The following is a 12464-nucleotide window of genomic DNA, read 5'->3' on the forward strand; positions in this document are numbered from 1 at the left end:
CTGCAAGAAATGTTTTCACCGACAACTTCCCTAACAGACCAGCAGGTATTTGAAGGAATCCCAATACTGCAGCATTAACTGCAGCTGGGTGAGGCTGAGCCTCGTCAAGCACAGAGAGAGAGAATTAACTCCCTCACAACCAAAAAACACAAAGCACCAAAAACTCAGCTGCGAGAAGTCAGGCTGTGTAGTCGCGACGATCTTCGTGGCGACACACCCATGACAGTACCCCCCTTCTACGAGGGGCCTCCGGACCCTCAGGGCCAGGTTTTTCCGGGTGAGTCGTGTGGAAGGCCCGAATTAACCGGTCTGCGTTAATATCTGACAAAGGAACCCACATTCTCTCCTCAGGACGATATGTAACGACAAAATTAAACCTGGTAAAAAACAACGACCACCTGGCTTGTCTGGGATTCAGACGTTTTGCGGACTCCAGATAAAGCAGGTTCTTGTGATCAGTGATGACGGTGACCGGATGGACTGCCCCCTCCAAAAAATGGCGCCACTCCTCAAAAGCTAACTTAATAGCCAAGAGTTCCCTATTGCCGACATCGTAATTCCTCTCAGCGGACGACAATTTTTTGGAGAAAAATGCGCACGGATGCCACTTACCAGGGGACGAACCTTGTGACAAAACTGCTCCCACCCCTACCTCAGAAGCGTCTACCTCTACAATGAACGGCTGTGACGCATCAGGTTGAATGAGTATGGGTGCTGAGGCAAAACATTTTTTCAAGGAGAATGCTTGACAAGCCTTGTCAGACCACCTAGAAAAATCCGTCCCCTTTTTTGTCATGTCTGTGAGAGGTTTGACCATGGATGAGAAATTACGAATGAATTTCCGGTAATAATTAGCAAACCCCAGGAAACGTTGTAGTGCCTTAAGATTCTCTGGCAGATCCCACTCAAGAACTGCCCGCACTTTCCCTGGGTCCATACGAAAACCGGACGCTGACACCAGGAAACCTAAAAACTGGAGTTCCTGTATGGCGAACACACACTTCTCCCATTTGGCGTACAGTTTATTATCCCGCAAGATCTGTAACACCTGCCTAACATGCTCTTGATGAGACACAAGATCAGGCGAGTAAATTAAGATGTCATCCAGATATATGACCACAAACTGACCCACCAGGCGGCAAAAAATGTCATTAACAAAGTGTTGGAAAACCGCCGGGGCATTAGTCAGACCGAATGGCATGACAAGGTTCTCATAATGCCCCTCCGGAGTGTTAAATGCCGTCTTCCACTAATCCCCCTCCTTTATCCTAATCAGATTGTACGCCCCCCTGAGATCCAACTTAGAGAACCATTTGGCGCCCACGATCTGATTAAAGAGATCGGGGATAAGTGGGAGTGGATACGGATCTCGGACCGTAATCCGATTAAGTTCACGGAAATCCAGGCAAGGGCGTAGGCCTCCATCTTTCTTCTTCACAAAGAAGAACCCCGCGGCTACCGGGGAAGATGAAGGTCTAATATGCCCCTTAGCCAGACTCTCAGAAATATAATCCTTCATGGCCTACCTCTCCGGACCAGATAGGTTATACAACCTAGATTTAGGTAACTTGGCCCCAGGGAGCACTTTTACAGAACAGTCATACACGCGATGAGGAGGTAGTTCCTGACACCCTTTCTCCGAGAATACATCCTCAAAGTCCGCCAGAAATGGAGGTAAGACCCTAGGAGTGACAGCACCGATGACCGTATTCATGCAGTTTTTATTACAGAATTCACTTCATTGGCTTATCTCCCTGGATTGCCAATTAATAACCGGATTATGCTTAGAAGGCCCAACACAATTGGAGTGGGAAGACCCTCCAACACGTAACAAGACAACAGTTCTTTATGTATCGCCCCCACTTGAAGATTTACGTTATGCACCACTTGCAAAAAACTTCCCTGACCGAGAGGCCTGGCGTCGATCGAAAATATGGGGATGGGTTTAGCCAACATATTCAATAGCATACCTTGAACCCGGGCAAACCGAGCGTCCACAAGATTAGCCCCGGCCCCACTATCTAGAAGAATAGATATCCTCTCAGTTCTCGTACCCACCACCACCTCCGCTGGTACGAGAAACTGAGACGAACCTAGGGACGAAATACCTACTCCCAGATTGCCGTCCACCACACAACCTGGGATCAGTAGTTTTCCGACGACTCTTTACTCTGCAAAGGACGGGATGGACACCCCCCAATAAAATGTCCCTTTCTCCCGCAGAAGAAGCACCTTCCAGTCTTGTGGTGCACCGCCGGTCCCCTCCCCCAGAAAGATGTCCCTCCTAACTGCATAGGCTCCTCTGGACTGACCAGGGGAACCTCCATATGAGGGGACCTTGTAGGAGGTGTAGTCATCCCAGGGGGCGGAGTTATCCCGCACCTCTCCCGAAGCCGTCTGTCAGTGCGAATAGCGGCTTCCAGTGAGGCGGGAGGGTCATACTGTGCCAACACATCCTTTAATTTGTCAGATAACCCTTGACAAAACTGACTCCTAAGAGCCGGGTCATTCCACTGAGTGTCCGTGGCCCACCTACGGAACTCCGAACAGAATTCCTCCGCCGGACGATCTCCCTGGTGGATCCTACGTAACTTAGATTCAGCAAGGGAGATCCGATCTGGGTCATCATATACGAGTCCCAGAGCAGCGAAAAACCTATCCACTGACTGAAGAGCCGGGGAGCCCGGGGGAAGAGAGAACGCCCAAGATTGTGGGTCCCCTTGTAGGAGCGAGATGACAATTCCCACCCTTTGCTCCTCACTCCCCGATGACCGAGGCCGCAGCTGAAAGTACAACTTGCATGCCTCCCGGAAAACAAAAAACTTGTCCCGCCCCCCAGTGAACCTGTCAGGGAGAGCTACTTTAGGTTCTGGTCCGGCTTGCTCCAGAGGACACAAAACCTTGGACTTAACGTCCGCCAACTCCATGGACAAACTCTGCAACTGCCGAGCTAGACTGGCTACTGGATCCATGGTGGTTGGAAAAAAAATTTTTTTTTTTTTTTTGGTCGGTCGGTGAAAATGTCACGCTGTCTCAGCGTACAGGGGGGTCAGGGGCCTAAGCTGACCCTAGACGGGGGCCCTGACTAATCCCTCAACCTGGAGGTACTGTTAATGGTACAGAGGTCCAGGCCGCCAGCGTAACCCTAAACTCCTGAATATCCCTGAACCTAAGTAATCTAGTCCTGAGAAGGACCCCGATAACAACAATGGGAAACAGGATAGAAAATGCCCAAAACACAGTACTAGACAAACGAGACAGTACAAGGGGAAAACCAAAAACCACCTTGCATACAAAAACTAACACCACAATTACAGAGGGAACAACAACAGGTTAGGAGATAAATGATAAAGGGAGGAAGGGAACAAACCACACCGTATACTCTTCGCTCCGAACTCCACCAAACACCGATCCGCTCTGAAGGTCTGCAAGAAATGCTTTCACCGACAACTTCCCTATCAGACCAGCAGGTATTTGAAGGAATCCCAATCCAGCAGCATTAACTGCAGCTGGGCGAGGCTGAGCCTCGTCAAGCACAGAGGGAGAGAATTAACTCCCTCACTACCAAAACACAAAGCACCAAGAACTCAGCTGCGAGAAGTCAGGCTGTGTAGTCGCGACGATCTTCGTGGCGGCACACCCATGACACACAGAGGGAAAAGGAGCCCAGATGCTAGGGAAAGGGGGAAGTGGAGACCTCCTAGTCTGGTCTAGCGTCACCCTCTCTCAGCTACCATCCCTATATTGCCTCTTCAGCAATTGCCGCACGCGTGCCTCGCCCTACTTTCCCTGGCGTAAGCCTACGGCTAGGGATGGAAGGAGATGAGCACTAGTCAACCTCCACTAAACACTATAGGCAACAAGGGAAGAAAAAACAGTGGGAAATTGCTTAGCTTTAGATGACTCCAAATATGCACATGGCCTCAAGCTCCAGAGAGGACGAAGTACTACTGCTCCTGCTAAGCCTCACAAGTATAAATTAATATAGCCGGCGACTCCCTGTCAGACACACCAAGTATATATAGACATATACACCCAGGCCACAGAGCTAATTAGCAAGAGAGAGGTAGCTGCTCGGTCCTAAAGACAGTCTCTTATCTAAGAAGCTGTCTGCAATGCCAAATGTAGAGATCTCCTGCAACCCAATGTAGGGCAACTGTCTGTCACCTCTGACACACCCGCGACAGTTGACTTTATCCACATTCATTTTTTCATATCAGAATTTCTATTTCCAAAGACCTTAATTTTTCCTTCTTAATCCCAATTTTAGAGGCTACTTAGAATCACCCATAGTCAACCTGTATACAAGTATATACAGTATGTCCAACTCATCATCCATTGCTATACAGCTAACATGTTTGTCACACATGCCAAGTGTCCCAGAATGTCCAAAAAAAAGAGGAGACCTCCCAATTCACCACCAAAAGCTCCTCAAAGCCTCCTGCAAAGCAGAACGTCCAGGTTTCTTATGCTTCACCCCAAGACGTTCTGTCATTAGATGGCACCCAAGTAAACATTTGAGGAATAGAAAACCAGATATAATTGTGTTTTTTTGCCAACTTTGTGAATGTTAAATGCTACAGCCATCAATTCCTACCTACACCAAGGTAAGAACATCCACATACAAGTCCACACGGGGATGTTAACTCATACTATTATCATCTCATTTTGTTACAGCTACATCCATGCCAAAAAACAAACATGATTAGTGATGAGTGAACGTGCTTGCCAGTGTGCGGTACTCGTCCGAGCATCACTGTGCTCGACAAGCTCAGCGAGTATTTCCGGGTTGATTGGGCGGGAACACGGGTCACCGCCCTGCATGTTTGGCACTCTTTAGAGAGCCATTGACCATGCAGGGATTGCCTGTCATGCACTTTAATTCCGTACCCATGTTGGTTGTGGGCATTACAGTGATTGACTGGCCGCACAGCGTCATCAGGTCTATATAAGACTGGGCGCCGCTATGCTCGTCACAGTCTACACCGGAAACAGGCAGAGTAGGGAGAGCTGCTGCTGAGTTTGGGAGAGATTTGCTTGTTTATAGTTAGTATAGGTATACCACAACATATATACACTGCTCAAAAAAATAAAGGGAACACTTAAACAACAAAATATAACTCCAAGTAAATCAAACTTCTGTGAATTCAAACTGTCCACTAAGGAAGTGTGGCACCCCTCAGGGTTCGGTCGCCACAGAGGTACTGCATCTCACCCAGAGGTGTGGTATCTCACTCTCAGGTAAAGAAGGAGTATGGCTCAGGACCCTAACACCTGCATTCACTACACCACATTTCCGGGGGACAGGGCGAGATTGCTCCTACGGGAGAGCACAGTCCCTGGCTGGAGTGGGGGGAACCACCTAGAGAGGGGGAACTATGTAGTGGATGGGGTGGAGGACGTAGATCCTGGGAGCACATCAGTAGGAGATATAAAAGGAAGGAACCATCTTGGTTCAAGAAGTCAGTCAGTGTGTGGAGTTCCACTCAGACAGACTGAGGAGAAGTCAGGGAGCAGAGGCTCTGCACAAGCTCTGCTCCACAGGCAGGCCAAGTTAGGAGGCCTGAGCCTGAGAGAGAGGAGAGGGAGCAGGATGGCTCCAGGAATGAGGAGTGAAGGGACCCTATGGGTACGGGCCGTGCAGAATGCCACCCGTACGCCCGTTGCTACCAGGAGGTAGAGGGGTCAGGCCAGAACAGGGAACCGGGTCCCTCAACTAGTAGAGAAACCGCAAATGCTTAACTAGAAACCGGAGGCTGCAGTGTTGCAAGTGCTGTAGCCACAAGTCCACACCAGTCGCACTAAGAAGGTAGCCACATAGGACCCAGGGGGACCGAACATACATCGCCCGCCAAGGCCCGAGGGTACCGGATAGAAGTGGCGCTGGGTGTGAGGTGCAGGAAGAGGCCAGAGGAAGGTACACAGAACAGGGTCTTGATAAGTGCTCTGGAAATACCTGAGGGTGGACTGAACCCCTCACTGAGTACGCACAGCACGACAGGGGAAGATTGCTTGATACCTGTAATCTGAACTACAACAACAGTGAGTAAAGACCCTGGGACTGCACTATCTTGTTTCTGTGTTCCTTGCGGCGCCAGCACTCACAGCACTAGAACGCCCTGCACAATCACCACCATCATCCAGTCACGCTGCCCTGAAGCTACACTCCTCTTGTGGGGAGTCACATCACCTTGCTGCACATACCACCAGCTTCAGCGGACTGCTCCGCAGCGGCAGTTACTAATAACCGCATTCCACAGGTGGCGTAGTCGGACATTAACATTTGCACACTTAGACTACCCCCTTGGTTTGACCGTCCTGGGTCACGGACCGGGTCGCCGCCACGGTGACTACAACCCCCAGTATCTACAAGGCCCGGCTCCGGGTATCCCCACGGCTCAGGGGGCGCGTCAACTTTGGCGTAGTCGGCAGGATATGCAACCAACCCGTTATCACTGGGTATCGCGCGCCTAGAGACTGTTTCACTGTACTGAATGTGGCACCCGCCCCAGAAGAACGGGCGCCATTATGTGAGTGCTAAAAGACGACAAGAAACCACCTCCCATTGTGGGCCAGGTCCCAGAATGGCGCCAGAAGCGGAGCCCGCCCCAAACAGCAGTGGTCATGTATGCAAGTGTGTCCATCAAGGTGGGGGGGCTGACCCTGAAGGTGACCGACAGCAGGCTGCCATGGGACCGCAGCAACTTGCCCTGGGACCTCCCCCAGCAGGGGAGGGGAGAGAGGAAAACTGGCAGACAGGGTGTGGTCTGGATCAGTCTAGACAAACTGCACCCGGTGGAGAAGATGGAGGACGGCAGTACCGGAGCTCCAGCCAGCGGCCTGCTGCAGCCTGCAGCACCCTACACCCTGGAGGAGCTCGTGGCAAAGCTGCCCCAGGAGGACTCAGAGTTCCTCCACTCCGGGATGGAAGACCTGGGCCGGAGGATGGAGAAGGCCCAGCGCGACGCCATCGCGGGATGGAAGTGGGAGATGGAGCAGAGGATGGCGGACCGGCAGCAGAGGACGCTGCCCAGCACTGGCAGTGCCCCAGCCGTCGCGGACCCCGACCAGCACCAGGAGGCGATGCGTGATGCAGGAGCGCCCGCGGGAGAAGGTAGGAGGAGTCTCCCTGTCCCAGGCGCCGCCAGCGTCGACCTGCTCCTGGGCCCCCTGGTGGAGCCGCCGATCTCGGGCGCTACCGACACCGGCCTGTTCCTGACCCCGCAGCAAGCCCCACAGCCAAGTCCTCTAACCCCGGGCACTGCCACCACCAGCCCGCGCCCTCTGACCCCGGGCGTCATCAGCAGCGGCCCTCTCCAGGCCCCGCCGTAAAGCCTACAAGCCACGGGCACGTCCGCCCAGCATTCTCCCCAGATCCCGGAAGCATCCAGCCAGCTTCTGGGCCCCCTGCAGGAGCCGTCTCCCCCGCCAGCCGAGTGGATGTACCGCCGCTGCCGGTGGGACTGGTCCGCGGAGGTAGAAGACCAGTGCCCCTCGCTCCTGCCCGCCTCGCAGCCGACCGTCGTCTCCCAAATATTGGAGGACGAGGTCCAGTTTGAGTGGGATCACTCTGGGGAGGATCTGATGGGGTTCTCCCAAGAGACCAGGGCAGCCGCAGCCCGTTGCAAAGAGTTCTGCCACCAGCAGCTGGTCCAATTTGAAAAAGAGCGCAGCTCACGGCGCATGCGGTTGGAGAAATTAGAGGCCCAGAATATGCAGGAGAAAACCCGGGCCCGTCAGTCCAACAAAGCCACCCACGGTCCCAGAGAAGAGGGGACCGTAGTGAAATTCAATTTGGATGCCGGGTGGGGATTCATCCGGGACCCGCAGACGGACATTGATCTGTTCGTCAACAGGAGGGACGTGGAGTCCAGCCTAAAAGCAGGTCACCCTGATAGGGACCTCTACCCCAGAGACATCGTGACCTATACCCGTCACAAAGGAGTCAGAGGCTGGTACGCCTTAAATGTCCACAAGGTGGAAGAAGAGCACGGCTTCTACCAGTATGAAGCTGAAGACCCGGCTGGGTCAGCTTATGATGAACTAGAGCCTCCCCGGAGGGAGCAATACTACTAAGGACTGCCAGTAGTAATCAGTATCCGTACAGCAGAATAGACACTGCAGGTTCACCATTTGTGTTTTTACCAGGTTGCTTAGCTACCCGGAAAGGGTCCAGAGACTATTCGGCTGAGGACTGGGAGCAGCCACTTTCTTGTAAATAGTTGCTCCTCTTGAGGTGCCCCTTATTGGTTTTATAAGAACCACAACGAGTGACCTCAGAACAAAAACCCGTTGGAGGTGGCCGAAGACGAGGTCCAGCATCTGGATCGTCTCAGCCCTGCAGCCACCCCAGGGCCTCCATTGAGGGTTTGGGATGGGTCCCCCATATTTGTGTTCGCAAGTTGCACTTTACCGAAGAATGGACACCTGGTTGCAGGCATTACCGGTTGACCAAAAGTTTTACTTGAAAATGTGTTGATATGAAGAATGTTTTTATTAAAAATGTCTTATATGTATGAAGAAATATTTTATAAGTGTGAAGAGAAATGTCCTTTAAAAAGTATCCATAATGTTATATAATGTGATGCATCCAAAAATTTGCATGTCCTAATTTACTCTGTATTTTGCTCTGTTCCAGCCCGCGGAAGTGCTGTGTTTTACCAGGGGGGTGTGTGGCGCCCCTGGGGGTTCGGTCGCCACAGAGGTACTGCATCTCACCCAGAGGTGTGGTATCTCACTCTCAGGTAAAGAAGGAGTATGGCTCAGGACCCTAACACCTGCATTCACTACACCACATTTCCGGGGGACAGGGCGAGATTGCTCCTACGGGAGAGCACAGTCCCTGGTCCCTTGCTGGAGTGGGGGGAACCACCTAGAGAGGGGGAACTATGTAGTGGATGGGGTGGAGGACGTAGATCCTGGGAACACTTCAGTAGGAGCTAGAAAGGGAAGGAACCATCTTGGTTCAAGAAGTCAGTCAGTGTGTGGAGTTCCACTCAGACAGACTGAGGAGAAGTCAGGGAGCAGAGGCTCTGCACGAGCTCTGCTCCACAGGCGGGCCAAGTTAGGAGGCCTGAGCCTGAGAGAGAGGAGAGGGAGCAGGACGGCTTCAGGAATGAGGAGTGAAGGGACCCTAGGGGTACGGGCCGTGCAGAATGCCACCCGTACGCCCGTTGTTACCAGGAGGTAGAGGGGTCAGGCCAAAGCAGGGAACCGGGTCCCTCAACTAGTAGAGAAACCGCAAATGCTTAACTAGAAACCGGAGGCTGCAGTGTTTCAAGTGCTGTAGCCACAAGTCCACACCAGTCGCACTAAGAAGGTAGCCACATAGGACCCAGGGGACGGAACATACATCGCCCGCCAAGGCCCGAGGGTACCGGATAGAAGTGGCGCTGGGTGTGAGGTGCAGGAAGAGGCCAGAGGAAGGTACACAGAATGGGGTCCTGATAAGTGCTCTGGAAATACCTGAGGGTGGACTGAACCCCTCACTGAGTACGCACAGCAAGACGGGGGAAGATTGCTTGATACCTGTAATCTGAACTACAACAACAGTGAGTAAAGACCCTGGGACTGCACTATCTTGTTTCTGTGTTCCTTGCGGCGCCAGCACTCACAGCACTAGAACGCCCTGCACAATCACCACCATCATCCAGTCACGCTGCCCTGAAGCTACACTCCTACTGTGAGGAGTTACATCACCTTGCTGCACATACCACCAGCTTCAGCGGACTGCTCCGCAGCAGCAGTTACTAATAACCGTATTCCACAGGTGGCGTAGTCGGACATTAACATTTGTACACTTAGACTACCCCCTTGGTTTGACCGCCCTGGGTCACAGACCGGGTCGCCGCCACGGTGACTACAACCCCCAGCATCTGCAAGGCCCGGCTCCGGGTATCCCCACGGCTCAGGGGCGCGTCAGAAGCAACACTGTTTGACAATCAATTTCACATGCTGTTGTGCAAATGGAATAGACAATAGATGGAAATTATTGGCAATTATCAAGACACCCTCAATAAAGGAGTGGTTCAGCAGGTGGGGACTACAGACCACATCTCAGTACCAATGCTTTCTGGCTGATGTTTTGGTCACTTTTGATGTTAGTTGTGCTTTCACACTCGTGGTAGCATGAGACGGACTCTACAATCCACAGAAGTTGCTCAGGTAGTGCAGCTCATCCAGGATGGCACATCAATGCGAGCTGTGGCAAGAAGGTTTGCTGTGTCTGTCAGCGTAGTGTCCAGAGGCTGGAGGCGCTACCAGGAGACAGGCCAGTACACCAGGAGACGTGGAGGGGGCCGTAGGAGGGCAACTACCCAGCAGCAGGACAGCTACCTCCGCCTTTGTGCAAGGAGGAACAGGAGGAGCACTGCCAGAGCCCTGCAAAATGACCCCACAAATGTGCATGTGTCTGCACAAACGGTTAAAAACCGACTCCATGAGGGTGGTATGAGGGCCCGACGTCCACAGATTGGGGTTGTGCTCACAGCCCAACACCGTGCAGGACGCTTTGCATTTGCCACAGAACACCAGGATTGGCAGAGTCGCCACTGGCGCCCTGTGCTCTTCACAGATGAAAGCAGGTTCACACTGAGCACATGTGACAGACGTGACAGAGTCTGGAGACGCCGTGGAGAGCGATCTGCTGCCTGCAACATCGTTCAGCATGACCGGTTTGGCAGTGGGTCAGTAATGGTATGGGGTGGCATTTCTTTGGAGGGCCGCACAGCCCTCCATGTGCTCACCAGAGGTAGCCTGACTGTGATTAGGTACCGAGATGAGATCCTCAGACCTCTTGTGAGACCATATGCTGGTGCGGTTAGCCCTGGGTTTCTCCTAATGCAGGACAATGCCAGACCTCATGTGGTTGGAGTGTGTCAGCAGTAGAGATGAGCGTTGTTCGACTCGAACTGTTCGCCAATCTCAAATTCGAGCTGTTTTGGGCGGTGTTCGAGCCGTTCGGCGAACACGAACGATTTGAAAAAAATTCGGCTGTTCGAGGTTATGTTCGATAACTGTTCGTGCACCAAAATCATAACTGGATTTTTTCTCAGTAATGATGAAAATTAATGTTAATACGCAGTTTGAGTGTACAGCGGGGCGGGGGGAGGGGCAGGGGATGGATCTCTGCAGGAATAATGAAGATCTCCATTTTTTTTCTCTTTCCCGCATTTACAGTGGGGAGGTGCAGTCTGTCAGCCTATCAGCAGCGCACACACGGAGCGAAGTGCTTTTTTTCACACAAGCAAGGGCATGTGTCATTGGCAGTGTATGTCACATGTCCTTCCCCTATAAGACCCAGCCATTTTCCCCGTCGCCACCATTTTCTCACTGCTGCAGCTGCGTGTTAGACGGCACCGCTGATGCTGTGTGCGCTATACCTTGTTCATTTCAAGCCAATTTTCGAACAAATCTACAGATAGCTTGGGAGTAGGGAATAGTTGTGATTGCAGTCCTTTTAAGGACTAGGTTACAGCATTTCCTACGACTTTTATCAGGCAGGTCTGTGCTCTTAAATAGATAGGTTGTGAAAGTAAAGACTAATTGTAATTGCAGTCCTTTTCAGGACTAAGTTACATCAGTTCCTATCAGTTTTTGCCAGGCAGGTCTGTGCCAGTGCTGTGCAAGTTTTTTTCACAGCATTTGGCTAAATCTAGCAAGCTAATCCTTTTTGGCCTATTGCAGAGTGTGTTAGTCAGTGGAGTAGCCTATCTGTGTTGCAAGCTACACCACCTGTGTATAGAATACCAATTTTTTTACTGCACCTAGTGAAGTAAAACCTTTTGGGCATAGCATCATTCTATTAGTCCACCTATACTGACCTCCATCAGGTTGCAAATTTAATATAATTTTTTTCTGCATCTAGCTCTGAAAAAATATTTGGGCTTCTAGCAGTGTGTGGGACTTGGTCTATTAGTCCATCTATACTGACCTCCACCAGGTTGCAAATTTAATATAATTTTTTTCTGCATCTAGCTCTGAAAAAATATTTGGGCTTCTAGCAGTGTGTGGGACTTGGTCTATTAGTCCATCTATACTGACCTCCATCAGGTTGCAAATTGAATATAATTTTTTTCTGCATCTAGCTCTGAAAAAATATTTGGCCTTCTAGCTGTGTGTGGGACTTGTTCTATTAGTCCATCTATACTGACCTCCATCAGGTTGCAAATTGAATATAATTTTTTTCTGCATCTAGCTCTGAAAAAATATTTGGGCTTCTAGCAGTGTGTGGGACTTGGTCTATTAGTCCATCTATACTGACCTCCATCAGGTTGCAAATTAAAAATATTTTTTTTCTGCATCTAGCTCTGAAAAAATATTTGGGCTTCTAGCAGTGTGTGGGACTTGGTCTATTAGTCCATCTATACTGACCTCCATCAGGTTGCAAATTGAATACAATTTTTTTCTGCATCTGGCTCTGAAAAAATATTTGGGCTTGTAGCAGTGTGTGGGACTTGTTCTAT

General features: G+C 51.1%; 1 protein-coding gene across 1 annotated transcript in view; it reads left to right on the plus strand.

Annotated features, from left to right (window-relative positions):
• The window catches only part of LOC141155136 (uncharacterized), a 118833-nt gene that overhangs the window by 12255 nt on the left and 94114 nt on the right, over nucleotides 1-12464 (plus strand). The gene's annotated exons all lie outside the window — the stretch shown is intronic.

This window comes from Phyllobates terribilis, unplaced genomic scaffold (genome assembly GCF_046119375.1).
Source record: "Phyllobates terribilis strain yellow unplaced genomic scaffold, ASM4611937v1 Scaffold_7__3_contigs__length_470593459, whole genome shotgun sequence".
NCBI classification, from domain to species: Eukaryota; Metazoa; Chordata; class Amphibia; order Anura; family Dendrobatidae; genus Phyllobates; species Phyllobates terribilis.